Raw genomic sequence first — 20,822 nt, forward strand, 5'->3', positions numbered from 1 at the left:
TATTTTCAATGACCTGATACATTTGCTACACTTGTTGCTCAATTTCAGTAATCAGTGCCGCATCAAAAAATGGAGTTACTTTTATTCCCCACGACAAATGTTCTTATAAAAGTCAAAACTGAAAGGTCCTATCGAACTTCCGTATTTGAATACGGGAAACTAATTTCCTCACTACACTCTAACGGATGTCAGCATGCCTCCACTCAAAGTAGTATCAACAACATGCAGCTTTTTACATTTGAAAATGTCACATTAAGGTTGGTTAGTTAACTTAAATTTCACGAAAAATAACCAACTCACCATTCCTTTTCTTTGTATTTATGGACCTGTTCTTCGGCACTTAACTCGTATTTTCCTCCTCATTGTCCTCAAAATTATTTGCCTTGAGCTACATGACAGTACCTTATTTAGCTGAGGTGAAGTGAAGGTGGTCAACAGAAATTATTGTTTCTTTTTGATTTGCATGTAAATACAGCATCCGGGTAGATGCCTTAGAAACTAGACAAAAAAAAAAAAAATAATAAATCTAAGCTGAAATCTGAGCTATGTGACCATTAGAGAGCACAAATGCAATCTGAACGAGACAGTGCAGAGAGAAGCTTGTGAGAGTGCATCAGTGTTTTCATGCAAGTATCGATGCAAGTAATGGTTTGACATTAGTAACGTTATACTTCTAAAATGAAATATAGTTTTTATTCACTGTGCAGAAATACTGCACCTGCGGAAAATAATTTCTCTTACAGTTCTTTTCCATATGCAGTTCTTTATTTTTACCGTCGTATAGTACTTGTAATGGTTTTAAACTAGTAACATTACACTTGTAAAAATAAAATAGGTCTACTGCTGTGATAATTTGTATCAATCGCCTGTCGAAATTTGTTTCTTAGGGAGTGGATGTTTATATGCAGAGCGTTCAATTTTCCCTGTAAACTTTGCAAGATATGGTGCCCTTTACTTAAACTGCACCTATAAATTAATATTTTTTTTTTCGTTCTTTCGGTAAGATCCTTTTTTAGATGACTACATAAATTATTTAGTTCTTTTATTAGGAAATGCAATCTTGGTACCTTTCTGATTACCGTGTTTCTTACGGGAGTGATTGCAGTCCTTGGTGCAGATTCTTTTTAGGGAATGCACGTCTCCTTTAGCCTAGCAGGCATATTCGTGGGACGTTAAACTAATTCAAACCAAACCAAATCTTTTTAGGAAATAGTTACTGGTATGAATACAGTGTTTGCCATACAAACGATAGTGTCTAAAACACAAACCAACCTTTAGTATATGGCCACTTCAGCTTCCGGTGGCTCCATGGTAGAACTGTGTATGTTATAGAACGCTTACCTGTAGTATGTGCTAACATACCATATTGCATGAAAATTTAATATGTATTACGTACGTAATCGTGTAACATGATTTATATCGGGAAACAGGAAGAAAGGAAATTCATTGTTTCACTATTGATTGATTTTAAATCCGAACAGTGGAAATGATTGTGAATATCAAAGAATATGTGCCATATTAAATCGAAATCTGGTATTTTTGATTAAAGTTATCGGAAAGAAAACTTCTGTTTACTCGTAGATAGAATTCACCCTTCATCAAGGGGTAAATTAAACGCTCATTCTTGCCTGTTTTTAATGCTAAGCACTGAAGACTGTGGGTAAGCATGAAATAAAATGTACATAATCAATAGTTGTACATAATGTACATAATTGATTTTGAATCAATATGATGAATATTTCCTTTGAGACTTCAGAGTCATCCCTCTGAATAGACCGAAAATCATGAAGAGAAAAGAATGAATAATTCCCCCCTCCCCGATTTAAAAAAAATCACAGTTTTTGTAATATATATATATATATATATATATATATATATATATATATATATATAGTATGGCGCTAAATTCGTTGTACGAAAGCAGAGAAGTGATTCCTGAGACTAAAACGAACAAAAACATTCCATTAAATATAGGACTAAAACCCCATCGTTTACGTGTTATGGGCTGCTGAAATAATGAAAAAATGAATTTTAAAGGTTCATAGCTCCATAACTATGGAACCTACGTTGGTCGGGTCAAGACTTCACTTAGGAACTAGTACGTGCCCTATCCAAAAATACGTGTTTCAGAATCCTGAGGTGCTTCCACAACAATTTTTAAAGAGAGAGTTTGACTACGGGCCTATTGTGTAAAGTACTCTCCAACTACCTTCATAAAAATTGTTGCGTGAGTACCTTAGGATTCTAAAACATGTATTTTTGGATAGAGCACATACTAGTTTCTAAGTGAAGTCTTGACCCGACTACAGTAGGTCCCATAGTTTTGGAGGTATGGACCTTTAGAATTCATTTTGTCATGTTTCGCCCTATGTTTATTGGAACTTTTTTGTTTGTTTTACTCTCAGGAATCACTCCTCTGTTTTGTACAACGAATTTAGCGCCATACTGTGTATATATATAAACTGTGATATTTTTTAAATCGGGGAGGGGGAAATTATCCATCCTTTTCTCTTCATGATTTTAGGTCTATTCAGAGGGGATGACTCCGAAGCTTCAAAGGAAATATTCGCCATATTGATTCAAAATCAAACATTTTAAAATAAAATTCTCTTGCCACGGTGGCTCAGTGGTAGAGCGTTCATCTCTGGTGATTGGGGTTCCGGGTTCGAACCCTGCTCCCACCAAGTGAACTTTGTGGTGGAGAAACACCGTGTGCGTGGGTTTTCTCGGGGTTCTCCCGTTTCTTCCCACTTTCTTCATTCCACCATTTCACTCATCTCTCATACTCACCGTCTCCTTTAGCCTAACCGGCATAATCGTGGGGCGTAAAACTCAAAGATTTCATTTCATTTTTTCTCTTGGTACGTATTTCTTAAAATGGGGAAGTGGCTAAGTTCAACCTTTTTTTATTGGAAGATTTTAACCTCAAACTTATGGATCATTGGGACTATGCATTATGTTTTGTCTATATCTAATAACTTATAGATAGATTATCCCGTAAAATTAATTGTATGCATATGTTAAAACTTGCAATATGGGGTTGATTTTACTTTCCTTTGACATTCATGTTCTTCATGGATCTCCAACCCCGCACAATACATTTATGTAGAAAGGTTTCAGGAACCTACATTCCAAGCAGGGTTGGCAAAAACCATGGTTTTTATTGAAATAATCAAAAAACCAGGTTTTTTTTTTGGTTTAAACCCGGTTTTTTGGTTTAAATAATTTACTCTATGTATTTATATTAGATATGGACAGAAATTAGTTTGTTTCGCCTTGGGTTATTATGCAATAACAAGGTTATGCTAGAAGGGGTCACATAAGCTTAAAGCGGAATCCAAACCGCTTCTCGACATACATCCAAGAGAAATTGTCCTTTTGGACACGAAACCGGGACTAATTGGTCACAAATGCGATTGCCGACTCACTCATGAAGGACTCCTGATAGAAATACGTTGTACTGATCTTTACATAGGCGTACTTGTTAATATAACTGTCAAGAGTCATTTCAAAAGGACAAAAAGATTAACAGTTTCAGAAGTAGAATTATATATAAATCGTGAAACTCCCGCCTTAGCCATTGGGAAAATCCTGTTATTATTAAATGTATTTGTATGTAAAATTTTAAGATCAACATATCATAATCACTACGCTAAAACTGAGGAATTAAATTACAAATTTGGTATGTAAATATTCAATAAAATTAAAACAAAGTCAAATCCAAGTTGATGTTGGAAGCTACGTAGGCAGTTGATAAATTTTGCCAATTTGTATCAATATATTTGGGCAAAATTGGCTTCTTTATAAAACAACAGGCATTCATTCAAGTAGAAATGTATAATTTGGTTTCATTTCGTATGTTTAGGCTTAACATTCTTATGAAATACCAAGGTTATCACGAAGAATACTTTCGCTTAAAGGGACACCTCGAATCGCTACTTGGTTTACACTTGAAAGATGGATTGTGGTTCAACCAAGGATTGAACACGGGACCCCTTGATTAAAAGGTGAAAAGTAGATAAACGTAATGCGGATACTTTGATATGTGGAAACGTCATCATTAAGTTCACACGATTTAAAGCATTTTTCTTTATTTTGGTTTAAACTAGCCAACCCTGGTGTTAATATACAACAACCGGGTTATGCTGAAAGGGGTTACATAAGATTAAAACGAAATCCAAACCGCTTCTCGGCTTACATCCAAGAGAAATTGTCCTCTATTTGAACTCGAAACCGGAATTAACTGGCGATACGTCTGCCAAATCACTCACAAAGGATTCCTGATAAAAATACGTTGTACTGATCTTTACATACTTGTTAATATAATTGTCAAGAGCCATTTCAGAAGGGAAAAAAAAAAAAAAACAGTTGCATAAATGAAACCATTATACAGAATTACATATGGACAATTTCAAAATATTGCAGAGTACAGAAGAACTAATTTAGTCCAAGTTAGTTTACTACGACTTTTATTAGTCCAAGTTAAAGAAATGCATCGGCTTAAGTTGCATATCAGCAGGAAAAGTGAATAAAGATACAAATTAATTTGAGTCCACTTTGGTTCTGACCCATTTATACATAAATAGATACCAAAGATATTTCTGATTTCAATAAATGCCTCACGTGGGGTTTGTATGACCCCCCACCCCAAAAAAGTACCGCACTTTGATGTATTTTACCAATAGTAAACATTATTAAAACGAAACAATATTTAGAATTTTTCTTTGATTGCAATTGCATAACAATAATAACAAAGTATAAAGAAATCACAAAAGAAACATCCAAAAACTTATAAAAAGAACAACAGTTGCTTTTGTAGCATAATCCTTTGAGTACTGAATGAGGAATTTAGGTCTGAATACAATACGAATAATATATGGGAGTGAAACGTGATAACCCACAAATGTATGTATACTTACTTTTACGAACACTTACACTTTTACGAACATTTTTGTTTTTTGGTTTAAACCAGTTTTTTTTTTTAAACCAGTTGGTTAAAACCATGGTTTAAACCACCTTGGTTTAAACCAGCCAACCCTGATTCCAAGTGTTATTAAAATCGGATAAGTTCTAGGAAAGTTATTGTTGAGCAAATAGATAGACAGACAGACACAAATTCCAATCGAGTCAAATTGTAGAAGACTCTTGCTTCAATTAAATTATTTTTTACTTTTCATTTTATTGGATGAAAAAATCCAATATATTTCAGGCAAAATTTTTTTCTTATAGACCTTATATCTGGAGAACTACACATAGTGTATCCAAACCAAAACTATCACTTAACTCAATTTGATGTGCTTATTCCGTAAAAAAATAAGAAAACTCGATTTAGGGGCCATTCAAAAATTTTGTGGTTCCTGATCCAAAAACTAGTTATTGGCAAAGATCGCAATCTTTTGATGCATTTTTTAGATCATTTTTAAAATTCTTGTTCCTATCGCGACCGTTTATTGTTTAGTACACGAACACATTAAAATCAGCGGACAAAGAGTGAAAAAGTGACTGACTGGACCGGGATTCGAACCCGGGACCTTCGACATACCGTGACAATGCATTAACCTTTACGCCACCCAGTTCCCTTCCCAGAACTTCATTCTCGAAGTTGGTGCTCGGTATGTCGAAGGTCCCCGTTTTCGAGTCCAGGTTCAGTCAGTCACTGTTTCACTCTATGTACGCTATTGAATAGGGGATATGGTACGTTAAAAAAAAAAAAAAAAATCAGTTGTTTCGTCTTTCATTAATATCTACGTTAAAATCATGTCATACTTATTTCTGGAGGGCATATTTCAATCTTTTAAACTTCTTAACAAACATTAAACATTGTTCCTTTGTGATAAATGTCTAATTGCACAGTGTCTGAAACATGTTAACACACAATTTTTCCTTATTCTGTTTCTTTCATAAAAAATATAGTGAAATTTAGCCTTTCACTATCTCCAATCTCGACCAATTATTCATCTTTGCACGAATAGACTGATTCATTCTCATACTTACAGCGCGTAACAAAAAGGTACCGTAAAATTTCAAGGTTAGATTCCTTATGGGTAGACAAGCAAAAAAGTTCGTATGACCATATGACGGGAAATGCATCGTTACAGAGTTTCGGCCATTGAGCCGACCTGACGGTGTGACATAATCACAGTTTGGTCGCCCAACAATGTGATTCAATTTAAACCTCAATAACTCAGCCTCTAATTAAGCTAATAAGGTAATTTTGATATCAATGTGTTCCTGAAGGACGAAGCTCTGCACCGATATGCATTTTTTTTTTTTTTTTTGTATGTGGCGAATACCATAGCGGACGGGGGAGGAGTACGTGCTTTTTCGTACGGAAAGGCGTACGTGCTTTTTCGTTTTTTGCACAGGATTTTGATAATGGAATTCCTTCCCCCTTGGGTGTACAGTGATATTAATTGGTATACGAAGCAATGAGATAGTCCACTATGTGGTAATATCATGTATGTGTGCTTGTTGCTTACATAGAGGGAGGGCAAATTTGACCATTTTTTTGAGTCTCAGTTTGAAAATTACATTTATTTTCAGGGTGGCTCCATATAAGACTTCTACGCAACAAGTACACATACAGGCTATTACCATATAGTGGACTACTTCATTGCTTCACATACCAAATTTTATGAGTGTACCCCCAAGGAAAAAGGAACACCGTCTCCAAAATTCTGAGGCAAAAAACGAAAAAGTATGTACTTTACTCTCCCCCGTCCACCGTCGTACCTGTCACATAAAATGCATATCAGCGAAAAGCTTCGTCTTTCAGGAACACATTGATACCAAACACATCTTCCTACCTTAATTAGGGGCTGAGTTATTGAAGTTTAAATTGAGTCACATTAAGAAGCGACCAGAATGTGACAATTTCAACCGTCAGGTGGTTCAATGGCCGTAACTCTGTAACGATGCATTTCCCGGCATATGGTCATATGAACGATTTGTGGTGTGTTTACAGTCCATTTCGGATATATTGAAGCCTTAAGTGTTGATAGATCTTTTTGTGGATGCAAACTTTGAACTGATTGATTTATGACCAAGACATATTCCTCAAAAGCACCTAGGACAAAAAAAAAAAAAAAAAAAAAAAAAAAAAAAAAAAAAAAAAAGACAATTGAGGTAGCAAACCAGTGTTGGTCAAATCGTAAAAAGTTCTCAACATATTTTGGATATGCATTTTATGTATACAGAGGTATGATCAAATAAGTAGACTGTGAACAAGTCAGTGAATTAGTTTCTTATGTAACTCATGTCCAATGGACATTTCGACTTATTATTATTATTATTAGTATTTTGCTAAAAATTACTTCAGAGCCAGCTGATTATGGAGAACACTTCCTTTTGCTCCTGCGATGCTTCTAAGTAGTCGAAATTTGCGATTGAATTCCGGTCCGGTCTGCTACTCGTGCAAAAATATGACCACCATGTAGGTATGTGATATGTCGGTACAGAGGAAAATGCGCAACTCAGTAGAGAAACGGCCTAGCGAAAGATACGATGCATGTTTCTCAAAGTCATAAAATATAACACAAATAATAAGAAAAGTAACAGAATTTAAGGCTTCTTTAAAAAAGAAAGCTATTCTAGGACTAACCCACAAGAAAACTGCCAAAAGTGAAAAATTTTAATTTTTAGAGGCTCTAAAGAAGGCATGAAGAAATTGCCCATTGCCCATGCTATTCAAATGAACCTTTTTTTTTTTTTTTTTTTTTTTTTGTTTTTTTTTTTACCTATAATCTCATGTTTTAGGTACTTGGAATTGGAACAAAAACTTGAAATTCGATATGCTTATACGTTTTTGTAACCGTTAACCAAGTAAATCGCTAAAAATATAAATTTCCAACCGTAGGGTGTTTTTATGGGGAACTGAAAGATCTCCACCATATTATTTATATGGGACATCTTCTACACCCCAGAATGTTTAGGCACTTCCGGCAGGATTAGAATGATGAAATTTCGCGTCAGTGTAGCCTTCCGGTACTAACGTACGGGCCAAAAGTGAACATTTTTAGTTTTTAGGTGGTCTAAAGGGGAATAAAGAAATTCCCATGTTATTTAAATGAGTCTTTTCTTGAGATACACTATCTTATATTTTAGATAGTTGAAATAAGTAAAGAAATTTGAAATTCAGTAGAATTGTGGGTTTAAGAGGTGCGAGGCCGTAGGTCGAGTAAACGTGGGGGTCAGGGGGCGAAGCTCCCAACTGGGCAATATTCAGGAAATGTAATTACAGAGCAAATGCACGACTGCTTTCTGATGCAAAGGCTGATACCTTAGAGATGCGAAGCCGCAGGCCGAGCAAATGTCGTGGGCTTTGAGCGGAGCCCCCAGCTAACCTAAAGGTAGTCAACAATATAAAAGCACAGTGGTATGAAAGTAGAGTGCTAATTTCTTGTATGCAAGTTCGTCAGAAAGGAAATGTCCATTTTGATTAGTGATGGTGTCCCTTGTAGAAATTCAACGTTTTTTTTTTTCTTTCTTATGAAATAAGATTGGAAAACTATTCTGTGAATGAGTGATGATCTTCCTTTTAGACCCTGAATTTTACGATGAGTACTCTACAGATAGCTTGATAAACCAGTAGGTAGAAGGCTCTATCACTTTTATATCTTCTACGTGTTTCATAACTCGAATCGAACCGTTCCTTTTCTTCATACTTACACAGTACTTGTCTTAAATTCCCAATGACTAAGAGAATTCTTATTAAGGCTGCAGACTTTTAAATATTTTTGAAAAACTAATAACTTTTCTTTTGCCCGTTTTTCGTAAGTGGAAAGAGGTAATAAAATGTAACTTACCACAATAATTGTTAATATTATTCTACACCCGAAAATACGAATCGGAAGAATTTTCAGTGTTGCCATCCATAGAAATTACAGTGTGACCAGAATTTGAATTACTCAAAACTAGGTAAAGGCAGCGACTAGAAAAATGAACTCAACGGTAATTGATGACTTATCATGCTGTCTATGTTCCTTGTTTACTACTTTTTAAATAATATTTGTATTTATTTTATAAACCTCACATAAATTATTACGAAATAAATAAGTTGTTATAAAATAAATTCACACCAAAAATGTCTATAGTCGGCTTTAGACGCCACCAAATCACAAGCAAAGCACGCTTCTATCGCATGCATGAAAATTCGGCCTAATTCGCTCTTGAGAATGTTGCAAAATTGTATGGATTGGTTAAAACAAAAGTCAGGAAATTTAATTTTGCAATTATAGTAGATCACTGATAAATCAGGGTATATTCATCTACAAACCTGTGATATCCAGTATTTAAATTTCTCTTGCTGCAAGATTTTGGTTTGTATGTATGCATGATAAAAAGAAACGTTGGGGTTTCCTTTTATGTCCTTGGGACCGCATTGTCATAGTCGTACAAATGAATCAAATTAATTATCTATAGTCTTATGTTCGAAACTTAGTGCTTCCATGGGTAACGGTTCAAAGAAATTCACTCGCTCCTCTCTTATCTGCCATATTTAATTGACCTCGTAATGATTGATGGTAAAATATCCGAAATTCTTGCAGTTGAATGAGATATTCGTATGCTACGGGTCAAAAAGCCTTCATATACTAAATTTCGATACTTTATAATTTACTAGCTAAAATACCCATTCTTTGCATGGATCAGATAAAATATTTATAACTATTCTATCATGCCTTGTTTCCATCCTCCTGGTTCGAATTTTGAAAAAAAGAAAAAACACTTCGTGTTGTTCTGGAGCCTTAAGCAATGTATCCGCGACCAAAATTTGGTAACTCTTGATCCACTCATCTGGTCCCCAGGCTGCACACACGCCGACAGACATACAAACACTTTTATTTTATTTATATTAGATTTAACGGATTCCCAGAATAGCCTGTGAAGCCAATTTAACGTGGAATTATTAGCAGTCTAAAACAAAAACAACAGTAGCAGTGGGAAAACTAGTGGAAGGAAACGGCCAAGTACCATATTAGCATTCTTTTGGTGGAACTGAGGAAACATTTTAAGAAAATCCCAGTTACAATGAGCAACCTCAGGATTGGAACTCGATGCCTCCGCATTGCAAAGCAAGAATACTAACCACTGGCGTACATTCCTCTTGGTTATGTCCAATGTCTCACCTTTTCCCCTGCGTCAATTATATTCATTTAGACCCTTTTTTAACGTTTTCGCGATAGCAATTCTAAAATTTATCTAATTGCTTTCTTTATTGTGTATCGTAAAGTCCCTTACACTGATTCTCACGATACATCCAGGATTTAAGATTTTTTTTTTTTTTTTTTTTTTGCGTGAGTTACGTTGAGTGCAGGGTGGCACGCGAACAGCTAACACATTTGAAATTTAGATATAAGAAAAAGTAAGCTGTAGTTGGTGCTTAACAATTCACAAACGTGTTCTATAGTTCTTGGAAATACCGGTTGGCGGCCTTTTAGCATGGTCAAGTAAATGCATATGTTTCCCGCTATTACCTGTCTGTCAGTGATTAGCCATGGCTGATAATGGACGTTTGTCTGTACTGCAACGTCCTAAAGTTGTTCTGTTCTACACAGAAATGAGAGGCATTACACGTATATATCAGAAGTTTCGAGCTTATTTCAAAACTCAAGTGGCTCCAGCAAGAAAGACTATCCCTTGTTTGTACCATACGTTTGAGGAAGAAGGCAGCGTGAACGAAGAAAGACAACCTCACATTTCTCAAGTTCGGACCACGAAAACCATTGAGGCTCTTAGAGTTGCCATGACACTAACTGAGAAAAGTCTATACGGTATGATTCACAGCAAATCAGCATCTCTCGGTGTCAATCGTAATTGAAAGAATGCTACACAGTGATTCCAAGCTGTGTCCGTATAAAATTAATGTGTTCCACAAGCGCCCGGACATTTTCAAATGAAAAAGACAGCAATAGAGTTTTCTTTTGGCCGCCTTTTAGCCCAGATTTAAACCTATGTGACTTGTCACTTTTTTCTGTGGGATTATTTAAGGGACAAACTTTTCCTGTTCAAGCGTGCAGGCGTTAGGTAAATGCGAGGTCTGATAGTATTGCGACATTAATGAAGACATATGCCGCAGAGTGGTACGGAACATGCACACTCGCTTTGAAGAGCTTGTTCTGCAAAAGGAAGCCATGTTGAACATGTGATACAGTGGAAAAATGTCCCACAGACACACTATTCTGTAGGTTACAATATGCACATGTAATATTTAAAGAAGAATTTGCAATTAAAATTTCAAATGTGTCAAGCTCTATGTAAATTTTCTCGTTTTATGCACAACGATTCCAAAGAAACGTATAATATGATAATAGTTTTCCATGAAACGGTCAGTTTTCTGCAGAGCTCATCCAACGTTTCTGTGTATTGTAAGTTCCATGAAGATGATAAAAAGTAACATAACTATTGTCAGCATTCAGTGAAAACACTGCTGAAGTTTTTGTAAAAATCTATTTGATGCAAACTTCTATTTGTACCATTTGAGTGCATACATACATACATACATACGAATTTGCCTCATCTGTCAGCTGTTAGTATATAGCATGTATGTCTCTTACTCAGAATTAACATTTTATTCAGATCGCAGTCTATCAGTTCCTGTATGTTTTTCTGTTATACAAGTTTATCTACGATATTTATATTTCTCATCAGGGTGGATTGATTTAAATCAGTCTGATTTAAATCAATATTTAAACCACTTGATTTTTTAAAATAAAAATCGTTGATTTAAATCAAATTCCGAAACAAATTAATTTAAAGTGAAAATAAGTAAAATCCTGTTTCTGTTTTATTTCGATTATGAAAGATAATCATAAAACAATGACACTCAAATGTTTGTATAGCACAATATGAAAACGAGTGTTTCATGCAGAGGATGATTAGCAAAAACCCGTTTTCAGCGGATAATGGGGGAATCCTGCTTTCTTCTCTTCGTAACATAGAGTTTTTAAACCGTTAACCATTTCAACGGGAAAATCGCCATGGACATTTAAGACGAAAATTCTTTTGTGTGCGCGTCTTCTTGTTTGTTTCCAGATAATAAGGGCGTATTTAGAGGAGTCCAATCTCCCCCTCCCCCCCCCCCCTCTCTCTCTCCTAGATTTTATAACTTTAGGCGAAATTTACGTATTTTATATGTATTTCGCGCTGCAAGTTAGTTCCGATTTTTTGAAAATATACCTCTGCCAAATGTCAGTAACTTTTGTGAAAAAAGTGCCATGTTGGTAAACGTTACTGTACTTGTTCCTTAATGCTTAAGAAACATTGTTTGGGATTGAAATAGGTTAATGATTGGAGATTAATTCAAATTTCAACTCCAATGCTTTCACTTACATGGCATAATTAACATTTCGTTCTAATTCCTAATGTTTTTTCTTCAGTTCGCGACTTGTATTGTACGAGGAAAAAATTTGATTTAAATATAAAAAATCGATTTAAATAAAAATAGTCAACAAATATTATTTTTTCCCACTCTGTTTCTCATTAGAAGATTTCTATGCTCTTTAGCCACACCAATGCGTCAACAGCAATGACAAAATTAAATGGCAGACTCAGGTCCCCCTTCTCCTTTCACAAAAAGCTTTTTTTTTTGTTGTTGTTGTTGTTGTTGTTATCTTTTCTTTTTGAACTATTTCTGGAATTAGAAAAACCTCATATAACAGACTAATAAAGAAAATTGGATTTTAATGTTACGAAGGGGGATCAAATTAAAACCTTCAAAGTGCAAATACATTTTAGAATGGAAATGAAGTCTTCCTCTTATTTTTCAACGTAGTCCCCTTGACGTTGAATGCAAGTATTCCACCGTTTCGGAAGTGCATGGGTACCACGTTGGAGGAATTCTTTTGATCGAAATTGTAGCTACTCGTGTACTGCAATTTTCACCTCTTTATCATTATTGAAATATTTGCCTCCCATTGCTTCTTTGAGTGGTACAAACACATGAAAGTCACCGTGGGCAAGTAGGTAAATAGGGTTGATGAAAGAGACACCCAAATTTGATGTCATCGATAGTCTCAACGGTCAAGCGGGCAGTATGCGGTCGAGCGTTGTTATGCAGTAGGAGCCTGATTGCAGCGTGAAGTTGATATTTCAGCTGGTTTGAATACGATACACTGGTTACTGTCACTTTTTATTTATTTATTTTTTTCATGTACTGTTCCAAAATTACTTCCCTGGCATCCCATAAGAAAGTGAGCATGGCCTCTCCTGCTGATGGTTAAGAGCGATGTTTGTTTGTTTGTTTCGGCGAAGAGCCATGCCACAATTCCTTGCTCGCTTTTTTTGGTTTCTGGTTGATGACAGAGAACCCAGGTCTCATCACCTGTAACAATCTTCTCCAGAAATGTTTCAACTTCGGCATTGAAACGACGCATAAGTTCTTCGCAGGCGTCGGCGCGACGATCTTTCAATTCAGCAGTCAAGTGACGTGGCACCCATATTGCTGATACCTTATTGAAATGCATAACATTACACACAATGTGCTGAGCTGAAACGAAGCTAATATTCACGATTGCGGCGATTTCTTTCAACGTAATACGCCTGGTTTCCTTTACAAGTTGTTCCACTAACGTAATGTATTCGTCGGTCACTATGCGGTGATCCTGTCTCAGTCGAGGAGCATCCTCCACAGATGCTATGCCATTTTTAAACTTCGTACAGCACTCAATACTTGCTGCAGGGACAAACATGAATCACCATATTTTGGTTGCCATCCTGCGATGAATTTCAATTGGTTTCATACCTTCACTCCTCAAAAACCGTATCACCGAACGCTGTTCTAATTCGGCACACGTAGATAGTGGGGCCTCCATCTAGATACTAACGCTGCTGCTTTCGTCGTTCTTCCAGCAACACTCTGCCACCTATCGGTCACCAAGTGCAATTCAAGGATTATTACTGCCACGTATCGAAGCAATCGTCAACTTTACGGCATTTGATTGCATTTTTGAGGTTTTCATTTGGTCTTCCCTCGTAGAAGCTAAAATGGATATGACGATTCGTTACTAAATATTTAGTTTCAACCAAAAAACATGAGAAAGTAGTTTAATATATATATATATATATATATATATATATATATATATATATATATATATATATATATATATATATATATATTCTAAATTATAAACGTAATTAAGAGAGCCTTTCTGTGTTTAGCTTTGCAGCTTCATTCCGTTTAACAAAAGAAAAATACGAACGAACGAACGAAAAAATCCTACTGGTTAGTGAATAAAATTGTAGAGTCGGAAATGAAAAAAAAAAAATGCCATTAATTCATTTTTGCTAAAGCAGTCTTTTTAACAGCCGAATATGATATATATTTTCTTTTTTGTTTTTCCTTTACAGCTAAAGATTGTAAAGATGTCCATACCTAAACAAAGTACTCCTTCTCCAAGAACGTATAGGAGGAAAAAAAAAATTCTCACCGAGTGTATGCCGTAATGAATCTTGCTCGGCAGTACAAGTTATTAGCATGAAGTATGACATTAATTCTTGCATTTAATTTAATATACATATAAACACAGTTTGTTTCATTAGATCGTTAAAGTTATTTTTAAAATGAATATATAAAAAGAAAGCTTGACGTTTTCGACTAAATATATAGATTGCAGAATTTTTTATAGAAAATAAAGAATATTTTGACGTGAGACTGTATGAGCACAAACCATTGAACCAACCAATATGATGAATTTTATATAAATATATAACTAGTCTTGGCTAGCTTTTGGCTCCGCCCCCAGTCCCCCGTGTTTGCTCGGCCTGCGGCCTCGCATATCTTATGTATCAGTCTGCATAAAGAGTGAATTTCGTGCATTTGCTCTTGACATTTTCTGTCTTTGGGACAGCTGGGGGATTTGCCCTCAAACCCCCCACGTTTGCTCGGCCTATTGCCTCGCACTTCTTAAACCCACAGTTCTACTGAATCTCAAGTATCTTTTCCTATTTCAACTACCTAAAAGATATCGCCCTTTTAAATAACATAGGGATTTCTTCATTCCTCCTTTAGTTCCCTTAAAAATGAAAAATATTCAATTTTAGCAATTTTCCTGTAGGTTGTCCCAGAAGGCTACTATCATGCCAAATTTAATTCTTCTAATCCTGCCAGAAGTGATAAAACATTTGTGCGGTATAGAAGATGTCCCACAGGTTGGAATTTTTTATTTTTGGTGATTTAGTTGGGTAACGCTAACGAAATCGTACAAGCATACCGAATTTTAAATTTTTATTCCAATTAAATGGGTCCATTAAAATAACATGGAGAATTCCTTCATCACCCCTTTAGATCCCCTAAAACTTAAAAATATTCAATTTTGGCAGTTTTCCTGTCGGTTAGTTCTGGAAAGCTACAATCATGCCAAATTTCAACTTTCCACGTCAACCACAAGTACCCCTTTTATTTATGTCAGTTCATGTAGTTTTATATATACACCCCTGTACTTAGGATTATCTAGTGTTCTTCCAAACGTAAACCTTAATTTTTAAAAACAACATATTCTATTTCAAAGCACTTTTTGAGTTTGTTTTTTGTACTATAGGAGACTAGTTTTTGTCTGTTACTATGACAGCCAACAGCGTTTCATACATAAACCATTATATTCGAACAAATACACCATCATTTATCAAAATTCAAATAAACTACGGACCTTTTAAGATTGGCTGATTCGTTATTTCCATGTATAGGTAGTAATTCTTACTTGAAAATTGACTATTGTTAAGCGACATGAACAGTCAGTTTCTTTTCTTTTTCTTTTTCTTTTTTTTTTTTTTTTTTTTTTTAATACTCGCAGATTAAGTTGAAGAAAAAAGATGACTTACTTACACACATTTCACATTCAAACAAAAGTAGCATTTCTCAGAAGCCACATCATCCTACCAGTTAGTGTTAAATTTTTTCTATCTTTTAAGCGCAGAAATCTGTAAACTTTCACTAACTTGACAGACTTTTCACCCCAAGTTTATTCCGCATTTTATTCCAAACTAGCTGAAATACCCATTCTTCGCATGGGTGAGTTAAAATATCTATGTAACAAACGGAACAACCAAATATATATATATCGGTCATTTTCTATACTTTTACATGTCCCGGTAAACACTCCCCGAGACCCTCTAGTTCCCAGCAGTGGGTCTGTATTTGGAAGTCAACGCCTGTGGGAGTATCCCCATTGATCTCAGCGACCGCGAAAACTATGGATTTGACACAGATATCGGTACCTTTCCCCCGCCCGCATTCAGTGGTAGCGGAATTTGAAAGTCAACGCCTGTGGGAGAGTAACACTATTGATCTCAGCGACCGCGAAAACTATGAATTCGACACTAATATCGATCATTTGGAATTTTTTTTACATGTCTCGGTAAACGCCCCCCTCCCCTGAAACCCTCCCCCGGTTGGAATTTTAATGGTCTGGACCCTGGATCAGGGCACCCATGATTAAAATTTGATAACTCTTGGTCCACTCGTCTGGTCGGTCCCAGGCCGCACACAGAGAGACAAATACAAACGAACTCTTTATTTTATTTGTACTAGATAGATTAGATTAAACGAAAAGCAGAAAAAGAAATTCTATTGATCTGATGATGCTGGCACTAAATGAAGGAAAGCTAAAAAACTCACTCAACTTTGAACATTTTTCGGCTTTTACTTCCATGATTCTCCACCACTATGTGGGATGAAATTGTATTATCACACTTTCTTGCAACATAGATGGGGCGAAATATTCAGTATCTTTAATTTTAAAAGCCATAACTCCTAAAAGGTATTCCGGATTTCGTTCGGAAATCCAATCTTCTGTTATGTATTCTCACTCACTGTTCAAGCGATGTTCCATGCAATTAGGACTCATCATGAGAAGAAAATAGAAAGGTGCTTTATTATGTCTCAGTCAAAATGACTATAATGTGGCCGTAGCACTTCTTTTAATAAAGCCAACCATACTTCAGCAGCGCGTGATAAGGTTGTTGACTCACATTGCAGTGTGTCCAACACAACAGCAACAATTTTGAGCGGCGGCTTCAAATGCAAAGCCTTGTTGTAAATACTGACGTTGTCTAAAATTTTATTTATCGATTTATCAATTTCATCTTTATGCTCAACAAGGAACCCCTTGAGTGCAAGGTCGCAAGCACAATCTCTAGTAAGGCTCATTTGAAAGTGTAGTGTGGACAATTACGACAGGAAAAATATTAGCTGCTAAAGACTCACCATGTGCATCAGGAGGGCGACAGAAAATAAGTGTCCGAGAGGTGCAGAGATTAACCTTCTATGGGATGTATGTATTACATTTCACAAAATGGACATAGTCAACATTCACGAAATGTTTAAAACAAAACCATTAACTTGCACCATGAACACCGAATGAAAAATTTCGTGCTACAGTGATCACAAACGTTCGCACCATCAACGATCGATTGCGTACTCCTTGGGAGTTACTAACTGTTTAGCACGTTCAGCTAGGTATCCACTCTTAAAGAATGCATATAGAATCATATTGGTGTAATGGGGTGATGAGAATTGATGGCATGCAACCAAATCTGATAGTCTGTCGTGGAGCTTATCGTGAAATTGGATTTCCTTTAAGGCGTAGCTGCAGATAGAGCGATAATGTGTTTTATAGTCACGGAGAAAAACAAACGTTCAGAGGCTGAATTTATCCAGTGGTTCCAGTAGTATGAATTGCAATGTCAAACACTTGTCAGGAGGGATAGTTTTCTCTAAAGGAGTATGATTTTTATACGCAGACCAGGAATCAAGCAAAACCTGCGGTCATCATTGGATACTTCCAGTCTTGTCCCCTGTTGCCATTAGTGGCCGATATTGTGGTTGCAGGGTATACAATATGTGGGGCGTCAAATGCCGTAAACATCATTGGACGTTTGCGACCTTGCACTCAAGGGATTCCTTGCAAGAGTTGTTTCCCTATACTTGATGTAGTTTCCAATGAACGTCTTGATACAATCAGGATGAGAATTCCATCGAATGTCAATAGGAATCGGCGGTTCAGTCCGTTTTCTTTTTCTCTTTCAGAGCTCCTTCGTGGCTAAGCGGTTAGTGTACGCGCCTATGGCGTGGGAGACCCGGGTTCGATTCCCGGCGGGAGCTCATGTGGTTCGGATTCCACGTTAATCAGTAGGTCCACGTCTCAAATAGCCTCGGTACTGAACGGGACGTTAAACTCAAAATCAACTCAACTCTTTTTCTCTTGCAGCCACCTATGAGCCTGATGTGTATATCGAAAATATTTTTGTACTTCAACAATATATTTGAGAACTGACTGAGGGGAAACGTCTTTTTCAACGAAATTTAAGAGATGGGTTGAGCACCTGTACATAATAATGAATGGGTATTTTTCTTTTAGCATTTCCCATTTATTATTATTATTTTGTTCTCAGTGTCCGTTACCACTGCGAAAATGATAATCCCAAATTTCCCATCACATTCTGTAATTCCAGAGTCAGCTACAGAAGCACACTTTCTTGCTGTCTTTTCTTCGGAATCGGAATCACGTGCACTTAGTAGAAAACTTTGAGTTGTTGTATGGATGCTAACTTCTTGTATTCGATAATTACGAACACTGGACCAACCATCTAATGTTATAGCGACACCGCTGGACTTTAGTGATTGTCTCAGCTGACCTCTATTTCTTCTACAGCACGATCTAAGTCTTTTTCCAATTGAATTTGCGGAAAAAGGATTATAACCAGGTCTCAGTAGGTTAATTAATGCTTTAACCTGATTTAATTTTGCTACATTGAATGAAATGTTTGCTGCATGGAAAGTTTCTATTCCCGTATCTAATATGTCCTTTTGTCTTTCAGTGGTTTTTATTACAAATTCACTCATAGAACGTTTCACTTTGCTGAAACGGATTGACGATACCCTAGAAATGGAAGAACGTGGGTCTATGGAGGGAGAAACACTGGAAGCAGATTCTTCTGTAACAGAAAATACTTCTAAGAACTTTTCCATCAGCTGGAATTTGGTATTTGATACTTCAGTTTTCTTTTACGGGCTTCACACTTACTGAAATGGGCTTTTTATTCTTTCAATTTTACAACTGATTTCACTGTTGCAGTGTTTGCACTTGCACTTAGAGCTCCCCTCAAGTTTTAGCACTTCATTTCATTCATTGCTAGTTTTCCTACCAGATTCCAATACTTTCGGCATTCTTTACCTGAAATGATGATACAACTAATTACTGGAACGAGTCACACAAGTCACGCCTTTGTCTTATCCACAGCAAATGATGAGTAAGTTATAAGTAATGTGAAATTTTCGAAATTTAAACTGATTTTCGACAAATCTAATACAAATAAAATAAGAGTTTGTTTATGTGTCTGTCTGCGTGCGGCCTGGGGACCAGACGAGCCGGGTCACGGGTACCTTGGTCCAGGCCCCACACCAAGACAAAGCGTTTTTTTTAAAATTCGAACTAAGGGGGGGGGGCTCAGGGAGACATTTACCGGGGCATGTAAAAGTAGTAGAAAATGACCGATATTAGTATCAAATCCGTAGTTTTCGTGGTCGTTGAGATCAATGGTGACACTTCCATTAGCGATGACTTTCAAATTCACCTACTATTATATGCGGGCTGGGGGGTCACCTGCGGGGGGGGGGGGTTACCGAGACATGTAATATTTTTTAAATCTATTCTCCCCGAGCAACGCCGGGCACTTCAGCTAGTTTATTATATATAATATGTAGTGGGTGAGGGGTTTACTCTGCTATTTCTAAACGTGAGGGATCTGGATATTCAAGTGTCACGAACCCCACTAGTGATTGGAGCAGTTGCCTTCGGAATTCAGGATTGTAGGTTTAAAGCCTCTGGTGGTTCTCTTGAACGCAGTGGGTTAGAAGTCAACTTTGCCAATAACTTTAGGTCCCATTAAAGCTATTTAGATCATTTAAGACGTTGAGAACAATTTTCAAAAGCAAAACTACAAGTATCACGAGCTCTTTCGGTCCAAATACATATCTGCATGGTACGTGTCAGAAAGAGGCCCTGACTTTTCGTTCTCTAAACTTTTATGTTCTGCGGGAGATCCCATTCTTTAATAATGAGCATAGGTCGTATTTGTAAGTACACTTCCAAAATTAGGATAAATTAGGAGAGAAACCTTCAGATCTATTGCAAAAGGTTTGAAATATTGAAATTATCTCCTTGAAAGTTATTATTGGATTTCAAATAGCAAACCTAGACTTCCGCGTTGAGCCTTAAAAAGAATTACAAAATTAAAATTAATGTCAAATTATATAGATCAATATTTACCTCTAAGGAGAAGAATGATGTTTAAAAGTTCTGTATGTTTCTTCTCTTCTTGCAGAATAAATCAAAACAAGACACACTTGCTAATACTTGTTCTTACCTCTTAGCGAGTTACGATAGCAAATGGTGCGAATAAAACTCTTGCAGTATAGTAGTCAAGCACGGTACTTTTTTGATACGTCTGAATTTCTGGTTTTTAGCACCTTCATTCGTTTAAACGGGAGTTTACCTTTTCTCACTATAGTGTGCGGTTATTTTTTGGTCTTTTTCTTTCTTTCTTTTTTTTTTTTTAATTTTTCATACACACACCATCAATGTTTGTTTGAGAAAAACCTCCTCAAGAGGGAATTTTAACCGCCAACTGCCGGATGTTGGGCAGTTTGTTTCAATGTTATTCCGAATATATATGCACAGAGAGATTCCAAAATAGACCGAAAAACTTCGAGAGATAATTAGACGTGCAGTCTCAGTCTTGGTTTTGCATGGAAGACAAAACGGCACTTCTTTCAGAAAGACCAAGACTTTAGTCTTGGCATTGTTTTGTTCGTCACTATTAATGGT

At 36.3% G+C, this 20,822-nt stretch overlaps 1 protein-coding gene across 6 annotated transcripts in view; it reads left to right on the top strand.

Annotated features, from left to right (window-relative positions):
• Positions 1–20,822, top strand: part of LOC145674507 (uncharacterized) — a 266,730-nt gene that overhangs the window by 1,210 nt on the left and 244,698 nt on the right. The window lies entirely within an intron of this gene.

Source organism: Thermobia domestica, chromosome 17, assembly GCF_964235325.1.
Source record: "Thermobia domestica chromosome 17, izTheDome1.hap1.1, whole genome shotgun sequence".
Taxonomy (NCBI): Eukaryota; Metazoa; Arthropoda; class Insecta; order Zygentoma; family Lepismatidae; genus Thermobia; species Thermobia domestica.